The sequence below is a fragment of the Humulus lupulus genome, chromosome 5 (assembly GCF_963169125.1).
Source record: "Humulus lupulus chromosome 5, drHumLupu1.1, whole genome shotgun sequence".
Classification (NCBI taxonomy): domain Eukaryota; kingdom Viridiplantae; phylum Streptophyta; class Magnoliopsida; order Rosales; family Cannabaceae; genus Humulus; species Humulus lupulus.
In genome coordinates, this window is record NC_084797.1 from 8,024,558 (window position 1) to 8,041,792 (window position 17,235).

General features: G+C 33.7%; 1 long non-coding RNA gene across 1 annotated transcript; it reads left to right on the top strand.

Moving 5' to 3' along the window:
• Nucleotides 1-14,181: 14,181 nt before the first annotated feature.
• LOC133780245 (uncharacterized) lies at nt 14,182-16,201 on the top strand. Its single transcript, XR_009869183.1, has 3 exons — nt 14,182-14,241; nt 14,328-14,488; nt 15,681-16,201. It is a non-coding gene; the product is annotated as an uncharacterized LOC133780245 (long non-coding RNA).
• Nucleotides 16,202-17,235: the final 1,034 nt, after the last annotated feature.

Below are 17,235 nucleotides of genomic sequence, written 5' to 3' on the forward strand. Positions count from 1 at the left end.
ATTAAATAATTATTTAAATCATTTATCAAATTAATTATTTATAATTTGAACCTCGAATTAAACTTATATATTAATTTAGACACCAATTTGTCTTCATTAATAAATCTGCCCTCAAATCTCATTTCTTCTCTAAATTGTATAACTTTGTGAAACTATCCAAAATTGACCTGGTTGGTGGCAAGTGAGACTTAGGAGCTTCGTGATTTACTCGTGGGGATTATATAGTCGAGGAAGATCAAGCGAGCCTATTTATTTTTTTATTAAAGAATTTTCTTTTAAAGTTTTATTTAAATGTTGCTCATTTTAATATGTTAAAAACAGTTATTTTAATTTGTAAAACCATGGATCCATATATATTTTTTTTTTTAAGTTTTCATTCAATAAAAGAGCAATGTTTATAATTATGATCCAACATTGTGTTCTCGATAATTTACGAGAAATTAAGGCGTTACATTGACCCCTCCCTGACCCCTTTCTCTCAGCCTCTCTCTCATAAATTCCCAAAAACCCATTTTCTTAAAATTCCAAAAAAAAATTCCCAAAACCTCCACCACCACCCCATCCGACCTCACCACAGGTGAACAATCACCACCCACCATGGCAGGTATATTTCAGCCTCTCTCTCAATTTTTTTTATATTATTTTCCTAACACATTTAAATTTTGTGCCGTCACCACCACCACCACCATGCCGGAGTAGTGTCATAGTTTGGGCCGCTGTCACTGCCTATACAGTTGAAGAGAGATATATGTATATATTTTCAGTTATTATTATATAAAAAAAATCTTTAACTTAGTAATCATAAAAATAATATTGTGCTTGAATTATTGATATTGAAAGTTTTATATTCAATTTATTAGTTTGATTTTTTATGATAAAGTTTGATTTTAATTTTATTTAAAATTTTGATGTTAGGAATATGTTTGTAATATAATTATTTTCTTTTGAGTTGTTTTACTAATTTATTGTATTGAATATGTTGTATGTTTTGGACAATAATGATGAGGAAGAACGACTTGAAGACATTAGTGATGATAGTCATTACTCTATGTAGTATAATTTTGTTTTCATATATGTAACAAAACGTTATGTTTATAAATAATAATATGTCTATTTTTATTAGGCCAATGTGCGTCTCACATTAACACTAACTAATTTTGTCATATTTCAATAAATAATTTTGTTATATAAGATGTCATGAGCAGATGTCGCACGGTCTCATGGTGGAGACGCAGGCGGTGATCCTCCCCCTCGTCCTACTAGGATCCCTTCATCTTGTCAATCAAGTAATTAAATTTAGTCTTTTTAATAAATTAAGTGATCATTTTTTATTATTTATCAATGTTTTTATTTTATTTTACAAATAAATAAAACAGTTCAACGTAAAGGGCGTGGAGGAGGAATGGGCCAGGAACTCGAAAAGGTGAGGTGCAAAACTGGAAAACCACTTCCAATAACTTTTGACTCAGACACTTATAAGCCATTTGGTAAGCATGGAGCATGGTTCACAAGTTTAGTCGGGAACACCGTAACTAACAAATTACCACCATATTTTCTGAATTGGAAATTAGTGCCTAATCAATACAAACAGTTGTTTTATACCACTGTAAAGGTAAATAATTCAAATATATTTTTAAATAATTTTTGTTTTATAGGTACGTCGTTTTACTAATTTTTTTTTTTTAAAATGTAGCATTATTTTGATATAGTAGGGCGACCAGACTATGATCATATTATTGAGGCGATAAATGATGATGTTGGCATCAAATATCGTGATAGGAAAACGCGTAGGAAGGCCCACTTGAAGAAAATTTATGGTGAAGATAAGAACTTAGAGCAGGCCCTCAACAACCCCCACATTGGTGTTAATGCTGAAGATTGGAAACAATGCATTGACTTATAGTTGGATGAGAAATCAATTAAACGACCGAAAAGAATCAGGCTAATAGGGATATGAAGAAGTATCCTTCTACTCAAGGATCGAAGTCGTTCGTGGCAGCCCATCACGATAGAGTAAGTAACAAAAGAAATATAAGTTTTATTTATTAATGAATTATTTATCTTATAAGTTTTTTTTCTTTGTGTTCAGGCGAATCTGGAATCTGGGAATGTATCAGGTTACATTGAAAGCTGGAAGCAATTCCACACCCGCAAGGAGAAAGAAGAATTCGTCAACGAGCAAGCGAAAACAGACTATGTAAGAATATTGTTTGACCTTAAAATCACTATGGTTTGGATGTATTACTGATATTTTTATATAAAAATAGGAAATGATGTACAAAGATTTTGATGCGCAGAGCAAGCAAGTCCCGTCTTCCATGACTGATGAAGGAAGCACGATTGACGAAAGGATGATTATGAGAAAAGTGTTGGGTGAACGTCCTGGCCATGAACGAGGAGTTGGTCACACATTAAAGGGGAACAAGGCCTCCAGTAGTCAATCTCAGACTCAGGCACAGTCATCATCATACACCCAGCCCACTCAAATCCAATGATAATAATAACATGATGGGACAAGCGATGGCTAACTTGCTGAGACAATACAAAGCAGACATTGAGTTATTGTCTCAGCGCCTTCCTCCTGAATCTCGCCCACCACTTCGAACAATGAGATCAGATGAAGTAACTCAATGGTGGGAGATGTATACGACTGCACCTTCATAAGCTCCACCACTGCCTCCACATATATGTTCGAAGATTTCACGCCTATACATGTTCCCCGGCCAGTCCCGCCTCAATCTACAATTTGAAATAAACGTCTTCGTCAGCACCTCCGCCACGATATCCACCGCCCCCAGTCATTCAGTATTCAGATGACAATGACGATGATGATGCAATCAACTTTGGATAGATTATATAGTTATATAAATAGTAGTGTTTATTTATTTTTATACTATAGAGACAATTATTAATAATAGATTGTATGATCTATTTTCTTATCAATTAATGGAGACTACAATTCTGATTTTAAATTTTATTATATATTAAATTTGATTTTTATTAAAAAAAATTTATTTCTGTTACACTATTTGTGGCGAATATATATTGTATTTGCGGCGAATAATTCACCGCAAATAAGAGTCGAGCAAGACAAATCACCCATCATTCCTGGTGAATGATAAATAGGACTATTTGCGAGGAATAATTTAAAATTTTCTCCTCAAACAAGAGTCAATTACGACAAAATCCATAATTATTTGCGGCGGACTCACTGATATTTGCGGTGATATGTTCTCCGCAAATAATGAGGTTATTTGCGGCGAGAATTTATTCGCCGCAAATAATGACATTTACGACGACCTTTTTGAGACGACGTATTTGTGGTGAAATTTCGTCGCCACTACTATTTGCACTGAAATATGAGGGTATTTGCGGTGAAATTGATCGCCGCAAAACCTCCAATTTCTTGTAGTGATATTATATTTTCAGGATAGAATAAGTGTTACACCCCAAATTTCGAGATAGATTCATTTAATCTCGAAATGTAAGCTCGCGAGACTAGGAAACTAATATATAAAAAGTAAAGAAAATATGACCATTTATACAAGTGAATATATATATCCAAAGGCTACATCATTAGTTCAGGTCGAGCATGAGATGTAAGCTCGAAGTGGATGACAACGTGACGATGAACTCAAACAATACGGACGATAGGTGGTTACAACACGCCTATAATTGTGAGCTTAGTTAAAATCGAATTTAAATATCCCTATTTTTTTGGGATATTTGATATTTTAATTATGGGATTATAATTTAAATTATTCTTTTATAGTGTGAGTTTAAATTAGATATTAATGTAACTTTCCTAAAATTAAGGGAAGTAATATGCGTAACCAGGCTTATAAAATACCTGGATTCAATCAATCATTTCTCATGCATAATTGCTTGTACTCAAGGAGTCTGTGAAATTGCTTGTAGAGCTTTAATGCAGGTACATATCGATAATATTGACTCGTGAACTAGGTAGATTTAACTACTGAACCATGTACAAAATCTCTTCTTCTCTTTTCTTCATTGATTATTCATAAAAGCTTAATTGCTTTGTTAAATTTTGGTTAACGAAAAACGCGGTCAACAATAGAATTATCCCATATAACACTATAACAAATATTACATTAACACTACAAGAAATTCCATTATTAGCGGCGGGGGACTCCGCCGCTAATAATGTCCACATCCGCCACTAATACCCTTTAGCGCCGGGCCTCTGACGCTAATATGTCGCGCCTAAAAAGGTGTCGCTAATAATTATTATTAGCGGCGGACTGACACACCCGCCGCTAATAATCATTTATTAATGGCGGACGGCAGAACCCGCCGCAAATAACTATGTCCGAGGCATTATTATTATCCGCGGGATCCGCCGCTAATATTGTTTTTAAAATTTTTTTAAAATTAAATTTTAAATAAATTAATATTTATTAACTTTAATTATTTTTTAAAATAATTGATAATATAATTTAACAAAAATAAACATTTAATTAATTTAAACATAACTAACATTAAAATTAATATAAATAGTTTTAATATTTATTAACCTACTAAATATCACTATAGTCATTAAAAATAAATAAAGTATTAATCCAGTCCAAATATATAAACTAGAAACTAAAGAAAGTCATTAAGATTAATATTGAAATTGTCCTCATCTTCAACATTTTGGTTTGGCTGTGAGGACGACGGCTGTGACGGTGGTGGTGGCGGTGGCTGTGGCGGTGAGGGTGACGGCCGTGGCTGTGGCGATGAAGGAATATAAGGTGCTTGTGATGATAGTCCGAGCGTGAGGTCCCCAAACAGATCTCGAGGCTGTGGCTGTGGCTGCGACCCGACTCCAACTTCCCAATATCTAACATTAGGTGGCGGAGGCTGCATTGATCCTCCTGGAAAATCGGTAAAACTAAAATGTAGTGGAGGAGACTGGGAAGAGGGTCCAAAAGTGTATTGGTTTTGATACTGAGGAGGTTGTTGCGACGACATATGTGGAGGATACATTGGGTGAGGCTGGTACAGCTGCTGCGGCGGATACTGTGAAGGAGGCTGGAACTACTGATGTGAAGGAGGCTGATACTGCTATGAAGGAGGTTGAGAAGACGAACCACCTTCAGATTGTGGTGGCAAATGCCTCTGTAGAAAACTGTCAAACATTGGGTCATACAGTTTACTGGGATGCAGAGTTGTCGAAGTCTCAAACGTTTCACGAATTGCCTTCATCAGCAAAGCCATAACTCTCATATCTTCATTAGGCGAAGCAGCAGTATTTGCTTAGGACTGACTTTGATCTGTAGAGCTAGAGGATGTCTTTTTTGCCTTCTCTTTCGCCCTATAACCCACTCCTCTTTGGTAGTCAGATCTCTCCCCGAGTACTTTACTTAGTATCTCGTATTGATCGACCGGGGACGAATCAACACCAGATACATTTAGAGATGCCTCACTCTGTTGTTGACTTTGCCTTTCATTCTGTGACCTCTCAACCTCAGCCGCCATTTTTTCCTGTATAAAGATAATATTATAAACAAAAATTAGAAACATTATAAACATTAGAAACAAGAAAACAATACTATTCACTTACATAATCTTGTTGAGCTACCTCATTGACAAAAGATTTTGTCAATTTTCTCATATGAGCATTCCTCCAAGTATCAACAACATGCGCATCCGGGTTCTCCTATACAAATGTAAACAAAATGTTTCAAAATATGTTATTTTATAAAATTAAATTAACATCTTCACTTACATATTGGTGACACTTAGCTGCCAACGACTTTGTGCCTTGTGTTGTTACATACTTCATTTGTCTTCTGTTTGCTTGATTTTTAGCGGAACGAGCCAAAAATCTTTCGCTCAAGAACATTTCACAAATAAGCTGCCAAGCCTCCTTAGTGCATTGGTCAGGTGGCTTAGAGAGGACATTCTCCAAATCTTCTGGTCCAGCATAATGATTTTTGAAGTGTCTATGTCTATAGTTCTTTCTCTCGCGATATCTTTCCCCCATCTCCATGTTGAGAGTTGCCAGAACTGACTCACGTTGTGGATGACCGTCTATATTATAGTAATACTGCATTAAGAAAAAAAATATTAGATAACTTGTAAATAATGGAATTAAATAATGAAAAGTACAAGATTTGTATTTTTTTTACCCTCATACGATCAAGCACTTGATTCTTAAACTGTTGAGGTACATCAGCGAAATCCAAATAATGCCCCGGACAAAAAATGGAAACTAGAGTGCCCAACATGCGAATAAAATCTTGATCCTCCTGCCCAACCACTTTGTTGGTCACAGGATCAAGCTCTAGATCCAATGGTTTCCCAGCTTTTTTCCTTCGTTCTTCAAGAACATTATTACTAGCAAGGCCACGACCTTTTCTTCTCATCGGCGTGGTTTTAAAATTTATTAACAATAATCAGTATTAGTATTGATGTTATATTTATCTAACAATATAATTTCTAAAAATAATTTTGATATGCAATATTTAACTTGACTCGCAAGATGTTGGTACCCTAAAAGGATCTGGCGGGTCTTGACCCCCACCATCTCCGCCGTGATAAGTAGCTATATCAGCTGACATTATACTTCAGTTTAAAATTTATTAGTTAGTAATTAGCATTAAATAGAAGTATATCACATTGAATTCATAATAATAATAATTACAAAAAAAAAACTTCATTATATTTAATTATATAGTTGTGTTACACAAATAGAAAAAACTAAACAGAGTAATCACTATCATTTCCATCAGTAATCGGAGATACATTTTCATCTTCACAAAGCTCAAATATCTTATATTATAATTACCAAAAAACACTTCATTATATTTAAATACATAGTTCTGTTACACAAATAGAAAAAAATAAACAGAGTAATCACTATCATTTCCATCAGTAATCGGAGATACATTTTCATCTTCACAAAGCTCAAATATCTTATATTTTAATTACAAAAAAACACTTCATTATATTTAAATACATAGTTCTGTTACACAAATAAAAAAAAACTAAACAGAGTAATCACTATCATTTCCATCAGTAATCAGAGACACATTTTCATCTTCACAAAGTTCAACAACCAATTCATTTTCTGCATCTGCAACGTCCTCATGTTCTGACATATCAGCATCGTCGTCACCATCTTCATCAGCTCCAACATATGCAACAGGTTGATCAGATTGCATAATCAACTCTCCGAGGTCCACAGTCAACACAAAATTTGATGAACTTGTTTCATGTACAACATCAATAACATCATTAACCTCATCAGAAATGTCCTTAATGTCCCAAATCTGTCGATGATTCACATCTTCTACAACTTTCCAATCACGACCTCTAAGTAAATCATCGAGATAGAAAACTTGCTTAGCTTGAGTAGCAAGTATGTACGGCTCATCTTTGTACCATTCGCCATTGACGTTTATACTGGTGATATTATTTTCAATGACTGTTTTCTTCATTCTTGGATTTGTATTAAACCATTTGCACCAAAATAATGCCACTGAATATGCACCAGTGAAAGAAAGTATCACTACTTCTTCAAGCGTGCCGTAAAAATTAAAACCTTCTGTTCCAGCAACAGACACTCCACTATTCTGTGTGGTGCGCTTTTTGTCTCAATTGTGTGCAATAAATCGAACACCATTGACTATACAACCTTCGTAAAAGGTTGACAAATGATCTGACCCAGAAGCTAAAGCTAACAATTCATCACCGTTTTCCAAAGACCCAAGCTTGTGCAAGTCATATATCTAAATACATAGAATGATATTAGATTCACAAAATATATCATTAATAAAATCATTGTTCAAAGTTCAAAGTTCAAAGCTACCTTTTTATGAAACCACGAACGAAAATTTTTCCTATGCAAACGATCATGATCACCATCTGGGTATTTTTGTTTAATCTCTTGTAGGTATTCGCTGTTAATTAGAATAGTGTTACGATTCTTGATAACAAAAAACTGATAATAACCACACATGTTCTAATTTATAAGAGAATAAACTTACTCTAAATAAGGCTCAATTTCAGGAGAATTCTCAAGTATGAACCACTCAGCTATTTCACGAGTCTTATGATCGAGAGTCTTCAAAGTTCCCTTTGTGAGTGGAGGACATTGAGATTGGAAAACTGCAAGATTTCGTGGGATATAAGTTGCATCTTCATTTCGATCAAGATGGTTAAATCATGTTTCAATGCCTTTGAAATACATTGAACAAAAGGTCAAAGCCTCATTTGCAACATAGCCTTCGGCGATCGACCCTTCAGGGCGAGCTTTATTTCCCACATAATTCTTTAATTTTTTCATGTACCTTTCAAAAGGATACATCCACCTCATAAATACCGGACCACCCAATATTGCTTCTTCTGGAAAATGTAATACCAAATGAATCATTATGTCAAAAAAATCTGGAGGAAAAATCAACTCCATCTTGAACAATATCTTAATAAGATCATTTTGTGCTTCCTCCATATCTTTAACATTTAAAGTCCTCGAACATATTTGCCTGAAGAAATTGCACAATTCTGCAATAGTGGTCGATATATATTTTGGAAGAAACTTGCGAACACCGAGAGAAAGTAATCGTTGCATTATCACATATTAATATCCGTTTTCCCGGAAGGGCAATTTCGTAATTTTCCCATTGTGTACATCCTTGTCATTTTTTTTTTCTTTTCCTTTGATGGGTTATTGGATATGTATGACTTCCAATGAAAATAAAATTCATGGTTTCTCATGTTTGAGTTTTTGTGGAATCACAACATGAGAATAATGTCAAGTGAATAAATAATGGCTCGGGTTAAGTTATTTTATTTATTTAAAAATTATAATAGTAATTATTATTATTATTATTATGAGCATAATAGTAATAATAATATGCTTGAAATTATTTTATCTTATTATGTGTAATTTTTGGTTTGCCATAATATTAAATATTAGAATTTGTGAAAAGACCATAATACCCTCAAGTTTGGGATTGGTTAAATATTCATAAAATTGGTTAAATTTTCAAAATTTAACTGATAATATCAGTTGTGGAACTTAGTCAATTTATTTTATTTTTTAAAGAAAAAAATAATAATAAAATTCCTTGAAAAGAGGATTTTACCACTTCAAACGCTAATTTATTTTTTTAAACCTATTCTAAAACGTGTTACCATGATAATCTGATGGAGAAATCGTGGGAATATTGAGGGAATCAAAGGATTGAAGAGAGAGAGTGTTATTATCGTTTTTTTTTAAAGAGAAGAAATTTTTGAGTTCTTGCACTTGGGAAAAATATGGGCAGTAATGAACATTGTAGAATCATTCTAGGGGAGGAAATAAACATTTTGAGTGTGAGAAATACATTTATAAGGCCTCGGATTGTGATTCACCATTTTTATCTAAGAAAATGCATATTCTTGGATAATTTTGGATTTAAGTGTGTTCAAGAGTGTATGGTGTGCGTGGTTGGTGATAAACAAGCTTAGGGGACTCCAATAATTGGTTTTGACATGAAGAAACGGGCTGAAATGGTCTAGAGCTAGAAAAACTAATTTTGAGCTCCATTTTTGGCGGTACACCGAACTTGGAGAAGAAGACTTCAGAACAAGGGTTTACGGACATCTTTTTGGGCTGGGGTCTATTGTTTTGAAGTTCTGGACATAAGGGGATCATTTTCCAAGCAAGAGAAGGGTTGGAAAGCAGCAAAACTCAGCCATAGAGTCGCCGTCGCCGGAGAAGAAGACAAAACCGGCGATATTTCCGGCGAACCCGATCTGGGTGTTTACTGAGGTGTTTTTTTTGGTTTTTCAATCTTAAAAATTAGTACATTAATTTTAGAGCATTTTCCAACTGGTTTCATATTTTTTTGATTTTTCTTTGAATTATTATAATTTATTGAAGTTTAAATATAGATTAATTATGAAAAATATTTTTATTGTTCAGAAAAATATGATTTTATGTTTCAATGATATCTGTATGTTTTAGAATGGCTTTGTACGTTTAGATTTAAGTTTTGATCGTATTTGATCATTTTCTTCAATTATTTACTTTTAAATGTGTGATTTAAGAAAATAAATGTGGAAAATTATTTAAAGTATTCTGAAAATTCTGAGAATTTTTGTATATGTTTAAAATGAGATTCTAAGGCTCTCTGAAATTTAATTCGAATTTGTATCATTTATGTAATTTTCATGATTTATTTGGCTTATGTTATATTTTAAATATAAAAAAATATTAATGCTAATGTTCTGAACCTTAGATAATTTTTGTGTGTTACTGTAGGGTGTAGAAACCGATCTGTATAGTTAGATTCTATTTTTAATCAGTTATTAATTTTTCTTTAATTAATTAGTTTTTCTATAAAATTAATTAAGAAAATTAGTTATTTTGCCCAGAAAATTCTAAAATAATTTTTATAAGTTTATTTTGGAATTTTAAACAGTTCTGTATGTTAGTTTGATTTTTGGGCATGGTTGTGTATTTATTTATATTATTTGGGTTTTATTTGAGAAATTGAGGAAAAATAATTTATAAATGTTAAAAATTATTTTTCTGGTCGTATATGAGAATTTGCTGATTATTTAGGGTTCTGGAAAAGTTATTTATTAAATTTTGTTGTCATATGATCATTTTTATAAAATTATTGAGTCTTTAATGTAATTATGATATTAAAGGGTATTTTGGTAATTTTCACATAAAAAGTAATTATATGAATTCATGCGATATGTTAGAAACATCATAGTTTGTGTATGTGACATGATAGTTTGAACCTTTTGTGGAAAATTGTTTTAATTTACGTGTCATGCATGTTAAAATGGCATAGTTAAATTATTTCGATAATTAAGGTTTCGAAATAAAACCTTAACGCCTATTTTATTTTTCCTAAATTTTCGCTGTGTAATTGGACGTTTAGGAGCTAGCGGTCATCGAGGTGACGCAGCGAGTGGTTCGAGACACGTCAGCGAAAAACGCACTGTTTAAGGTAAGAAGAGTGGACATCTGCGCATAGGGTGTACGTTATGTGTACAACCTTGTTTTCTTATTTGTTAGTTATGTAATTATATTTGTGACTTGAATTGTTGCATTAGGTTGACTAGCATGCACTACAACAAACACCTATTACCATAACACAAGAAGATAAGACTATTTAAAAAGAGTTATAGTAACGTGGTAACCAAATGAAAAAAAAAGGCGGTACGTTTAGGACTCCCGCTAATATATACTATCTCAAAAAATTTCACATGTAAAATAAAATTAAATATAGAAGAAAGAAACCTTTCTCCCACCCGATCCCTATACTTTCCTTTCTCCTTCTCTCTATCGCATTTTTTCTGCTAGGCCCGAACGACGACGGCAAGGGCTCGGGGAATGGTGGTCGACGGCGGCAAGGGGGTCGGGGTCGAGCTGTTCGGCGGCAGGGGGCTCGGGGCTGGGCTCGACAGCAACGACTGGTGGCTCGGGGCTGGGCTCGACAGCAACGACAGGTGGCTCGGGGGCTGGGCTCGACGGAGGGTGGGGGGGTCTCGGGTCTGGGCTCGACTTCGCAGGGGCTAGGCAGAGGGTTGTTTGGCTACGGGACTTTGAGAGACACGAGAGCTATGGCCATGGCTGAACCTGAACAAGCTGAGAGCTGTGGCAGCAGACCACTCTTCTTTTCTTCTCACCCTCAAAGGCAAAAGCTTGACATGTACAACGATGTTCTTCGTCGAATTCAAGAGATCAATCCTGTTGAAGCTTCTCTTCCTGACTTTGATGAAGAGCTCTGGCTTCACTTCAACCGTCTCCCAGCTCGGTTGGTTCCATTTCTAATTCTATATATATATATGTTTTCATTTGGGATTCAAAAAGTTCTCTCTTTTTTGGGTGTGATTGATTGATTTTTCTCTTTACTACTTTTGATTGATTGTGTAGATATGCTTTGGATGTGAATGTGGAGAGAGCTGAAGATGTTCTTACTCATAAGAGATTGCTTAAATTAGCGGAACAGTCTCTTCTTCAACCTGCCTTTGATGTTCGAATTGTTCAGGTAATTGGGTACCCTTTTCCCCATTAGAAAGCAAGTAACATTATGCTTGGTTCTATATGTTGTTTTTGTTAAGATTCATGGTCACATCTCAAAACCGGTTGACTCTTATTTGACCCTAAAAAATGGTGGCTCTGACTCTTTTGGCTCGTTTGCACTTTTGGGCTCTCATGCTATGATACATAGAGTTTCAACTCAAACTAATTCTTACAATCGTATTATGCTTGGTTCTCTATGATGTTGTTCATCTATAATTGACAATAAATCGAGTAATTTATCGTCTTATAAGTGTATTATTTTCTTGAAACGGATCTTATTGGACTCTGATAACATGAGTTATCGTCTTATATGTGTACTAGTATTATAGTTATAGTTTTATGTATACATTTCCTTGCTTTGATTCAGGTCTGTTCACCATTGATTGGGAATTCTATGGATTCTGTTCATTCGGATGCTTCAATGAAGGAAGATGCACAAAGTTCTTATCATCCTGTCAAACAAGGGTATGGCTTGATTATATTTTCTATTCATATGTGTGATGGTTAACCATCTAGAAGAAATTGAAATTATACTCATCATTTTGTAGATAAATTTAATGGCACAAAATAAAATTCTACTTTCGTTTGATGAGTTTTAAACTGATAAAGATGTAAATGTAGCATAACTCAACACTAGAAGTCTATGCCGTTTTGTACTTGCTTGATGTAAAGCTAAAGCTGATACTTGTGATAAATTATCTAGTTCTTGTTCTCCATTCTATTTTTACATTGTTACTGCTAGTCATTCAACTATGCGTTTGCCAGGATTCATGTGCCGCCTACCTTTGGTTCATCGCCTAATCTTGAAGTGATTCCCTCCCATATACTGGTTATAGCTTCTTCTTTTTCCCATCCTTTTGTTGGCATTGGAGTCTCCATTTGCAGTCTAAAGTGAGTTACCCGATAAACAAGTATATCTCGTGTCAATTCTTCTTAAAGGGATGCCTAAGACCCAAGAGAGAGGTAGCTCAAGTGGTCAAGCATGTGGTTTGTTCCCACAAGATCAAGATCTGATGTTTGAGTCTCTCCAAAATACCTACATAGCAATTGTTATAGTTTCTTGGTCCTCGAATATTGTAGAGTTAGGTAGGGAGCTTAGTTAAAAATAATAAAAAAAGGATGCCTAAGAACTTAATGTACTCTCATATTTAGGTGGTTAAGGTTGCCGATTTTGGGGTTGCCAGAGTACAAGCTCAATCTGGAGTAATGACTGCTGAAACTGGAACATATCGCTGGATGGCTCCTGAGGTATGCCTCCTTTTACTGATATCATAATGTGGCAACAGAACTTCTTCTTTACAATTTCCTCATTGGTTGGGAGCATCCAATGATCTTTTCCCTAGAATCTTTTTACAAGGGTCTTTCTCAATGAATGAAGGTCATCGAACACAAACCATATGATCACAAGGCAGACATTTTCAGCTTCGGAATAGTAATGTGGGAGCTTATAACAGGCGAAGTAAGTACTGCAAAAAAACAAAAACACAGATGCATTGACATGTGTGCTTGTGCAAGTAGAGACATGAATATGTTCTTTAGTTACTCACTAATAACCTGTATGTTTGATCAACAGATTCCAATTCATTGACTCCATTACAAGCCGCAGTAGAAGTGGTGCAAAAGGTATGCAGTGTTTCAAATTCTGAAAACGCTGGTTGTTTGAATCAGTTAGTTATGTTTGTTTATCTGTTATTTTCTGTTATATGGTAGTTAGTATCATTACCATCTCCTATGTATATATTTTTATTTGAAGAATCAATCATGGTTGGGTTCCCTTATCAACACTATAGTTGGAAATTTCAAATATTCATATCAGATACGAGGACAGTGAAAGGTGTGTAATAGCAAGTTAAATTTTATATTTTGGAATCTTAACATTCTTATTTTCTGTCTGAATTTTAATTTCCTATTGTCTAGCAATCCTGGTCACCCATTTGCAGCAGGTGTGACCTTGGAGAAACTCTTAGCTTCCTTCTGAGTGGGTCCAGTTAGAACCAATATTTAGTTTATTCTTGCAGTTACATATGTTGAGGGCATGTTCAAACTATGAAACTTTGATCATTTATTTGCTTCAGGTTTTTAGATATGGCACCAAAGAAGGCAAACCTGCTGATAGAATTGTCAAACAGCACACTTATATTATGGAACCAATTACAGGAAATGCAAAGTATATTCTGGATGATGTCATTCTCTGTTTATCAAAGGTTTAATTTCATAATTCAACTGTGATTGGATACTTGGAGGCATGTTTTGATTGGCCTTGAAAATTTTTAGTATCTTGTTGTTGCAGGATGGATACAAGGATATGTTAAAACTAGCTGATAACTTTTCTGCCTTTAATCAACGCTTAAAATATGCGCATTTTTGTCCACATGTTTCTGTGAAATCTGATCCTCGTTCTTGGTGGAAGTATGCTTATAGAGCTGTATCTGACAAAGTGAAGAAGGGAAGGTAACTTCTTTAGGACATGGCTTTGTGTATAATGCAATATATATTTATATAGAATTAGTCAAAATTGTTAACTCAATGTAGCAGTTAATAGGAACTTTAATTACATTGTTTGGTATTGTTAAGTAGTACATACTACCTTATTGTATATCAACTTAACCCTTTAGATTATTTAATGTTGTTTTTGTATCTATGCAATCAAGATATTTCTATTGGCATGTATTGCTTATATTGTATATATTTTATTAGCTATAATAGTACTTATTAATTAGCTTGACAATTTTTTTTGCTGCTGAAATTACCTTGACTTAGCATGGCTTGAAATTTGTATTTTTGTTTAAAGGTGCATGAAACTTTCTTGCTTATAAATTATGTTCTCATATGTGTGGTGCCACTAACACTCTGTTTTGGTTATTGATTATAAGCCCTATTTATTTTATAAAAAAATCTGCACATTCTTGTTGATTAAGATTCTAGGTGCTATAATTGGAGGTTTTACTTGGCTCTCTTTCATAGATAAAAGAGTCAAAGTTCCAGAGTATTATTAACATATTGGATTTATTGCATTGCATTTTAATCATGATTTTTTGTAGTTTTTGTGCTGTAAAGACTGTTATTTCTCTGTTCTTCATCAATTAAATTGATTAGTATATTTTCACTGTTAGTTGGAAGATATGCAGCTGTTGTTGACATGAACCAGGTTTTAACTAGAATTAGCCTAACATGATCTACATTTCTGCATAGCATGCACACATTTCATGTATTTACAATTAGACAGAGACACTTAGAGATATCTGAATGAGTCATGTGTCAGAGCTTGGCTCTGTTCTAGGTTAGTTTCTTCAAAGTCTTTGTTGCTGATTTTTGTCTATTTCCAGCCTTCATTGCTGATTTTTTTTGGGGGGCTTTGTTTTCTAAAGACAAAACAGAGTATTACATCTTATTTTCTGGTTTACATTATTGGAATTTTTTTTGGCCATTATTTCCATTCCTTCATAGCCATCAAGTCTGATTTTATTTCTTTAATTATTTTTATTGTTACACTAAATAAAGAGAAGTTAAGTTTTCAGTTTCACAGAAACATTTACTTTTGCCCTTTGGCTACTGAAGTAATATGATAATTTGCAAACCTCTTTTTTTTTCTCTATGGGATACTAAATTGTAGAAAATGACAGCTTAACTGTCTATTTTGCAGATTGATGTAGGCATTGGATCTTCATCATTTGCAAAATCACAGGGCCTGGAATGACTCATTGATAGTGGATGTTTGCCAGGTGAGTGGGAATTAAAGTCTTCTTTCTTGAAAGCTATATTTCTTCTTTCCTTGAATCATAAGCATTTATTTTTTCCTGTACTGGTACAAAAGTATTTTCTTCTCTTACAATGTTTATATGTTAATGGTCAGGGTCAATATAAGTCGACACTGGTTTGCCCAGCATGTGGAAAGATTTCTAAAAACGTCGTGGGAAGATCCAGAGTTGAAATAATTCATCGACCACATGAAAAGTAAGCTTGCATCCCTATCCTTATGTAATTGGTAAATAGCACTGGTAAACATGTGATGTACAAACTGGTGTTGCCAATCCATCTATTGAAAAATAGCTTTAACTAAGTAATTTCAGAAGGGGATTATAGTATCAATTAAAATAATTATTGGCTACTTGTTCATTAAGAAGCTGAAGTCCGTATGAATAAAGTTCAAGCGCTCCAAGTCAAGTGTTGACTAGATAATACTGGCTATATTATTTGCTTTTGAGAAATATGTGTTTTAATTTTTTGTATCCTAGTCATTTTATGTCTTGGATCATCTACGCAGACTGCTTGTTAGACTTCTGTTGGATTTCCTAACTTAGATAGTTGGATTTTTCAGGTGCCCGTGAGACAGTGTTAAGGGTTGTCAGGGAAAGCTTATCGGTACCCCTTTTGTTACTTATTTAAAAGAGCCAATATGTGGAGCCAATGTTGAAGCCGCTGTTACTAGATTGTTGTCACCTTTGAAGAGAACGCGTCCTTCAGTTAAGCTCCAGAATGGTAAGGAAAATGGATTTGAAAAAGAGGTCATTGAAGAACCATCAAACAGCTACAATTCTAAGAACCTGTCAATGTATGATGCAGAAGTAGAGGAAAAATCCAGCGAAGCGTTATTTCTGTGTTGAAAGTAGTAAATTTTAGACTCCTTGAATACTTAAAGAATATTTTGTTGTTGATGACAGTGTTTCATGTTTTAAACTAAATTGTGGATTTTTAATTCAATGTAGAATGTTTTTACTTTTTGTTATTTAAAAATCAAGTTTATTTGATGATGCTAGTATATATTAGAAAGCTAATTTTAATTATATAAAAAAATTAAAATATAATAGAATAAATTAGTGTAATATAAATAAAATATATAATGAGACTTTAAATATATCTAAATATAACAATAATACGAAAATTGAGTTATAATATATATTACAATAACACGTTTTATGCAAAGAATTATGTTATGGAAACTTTATTATATAACACAAATAATGTGTTATTACAAAAGTGTAGTATAACACAGAAAATGTGTTATACTAAAGTATAGTATAACACAAAAAATGTGTTATAGTAAAGTGTAGTATAACACAAAAAAAGTGTTATAGTATCGACTATAAATAACATAATTCAACACTTATCTATATATTAAAATAACACAAAAATTGTGTTATCGTTAACAGTACAATAACACATCTGTATAACACTGATAAAGTGTTATGTAAAGTACC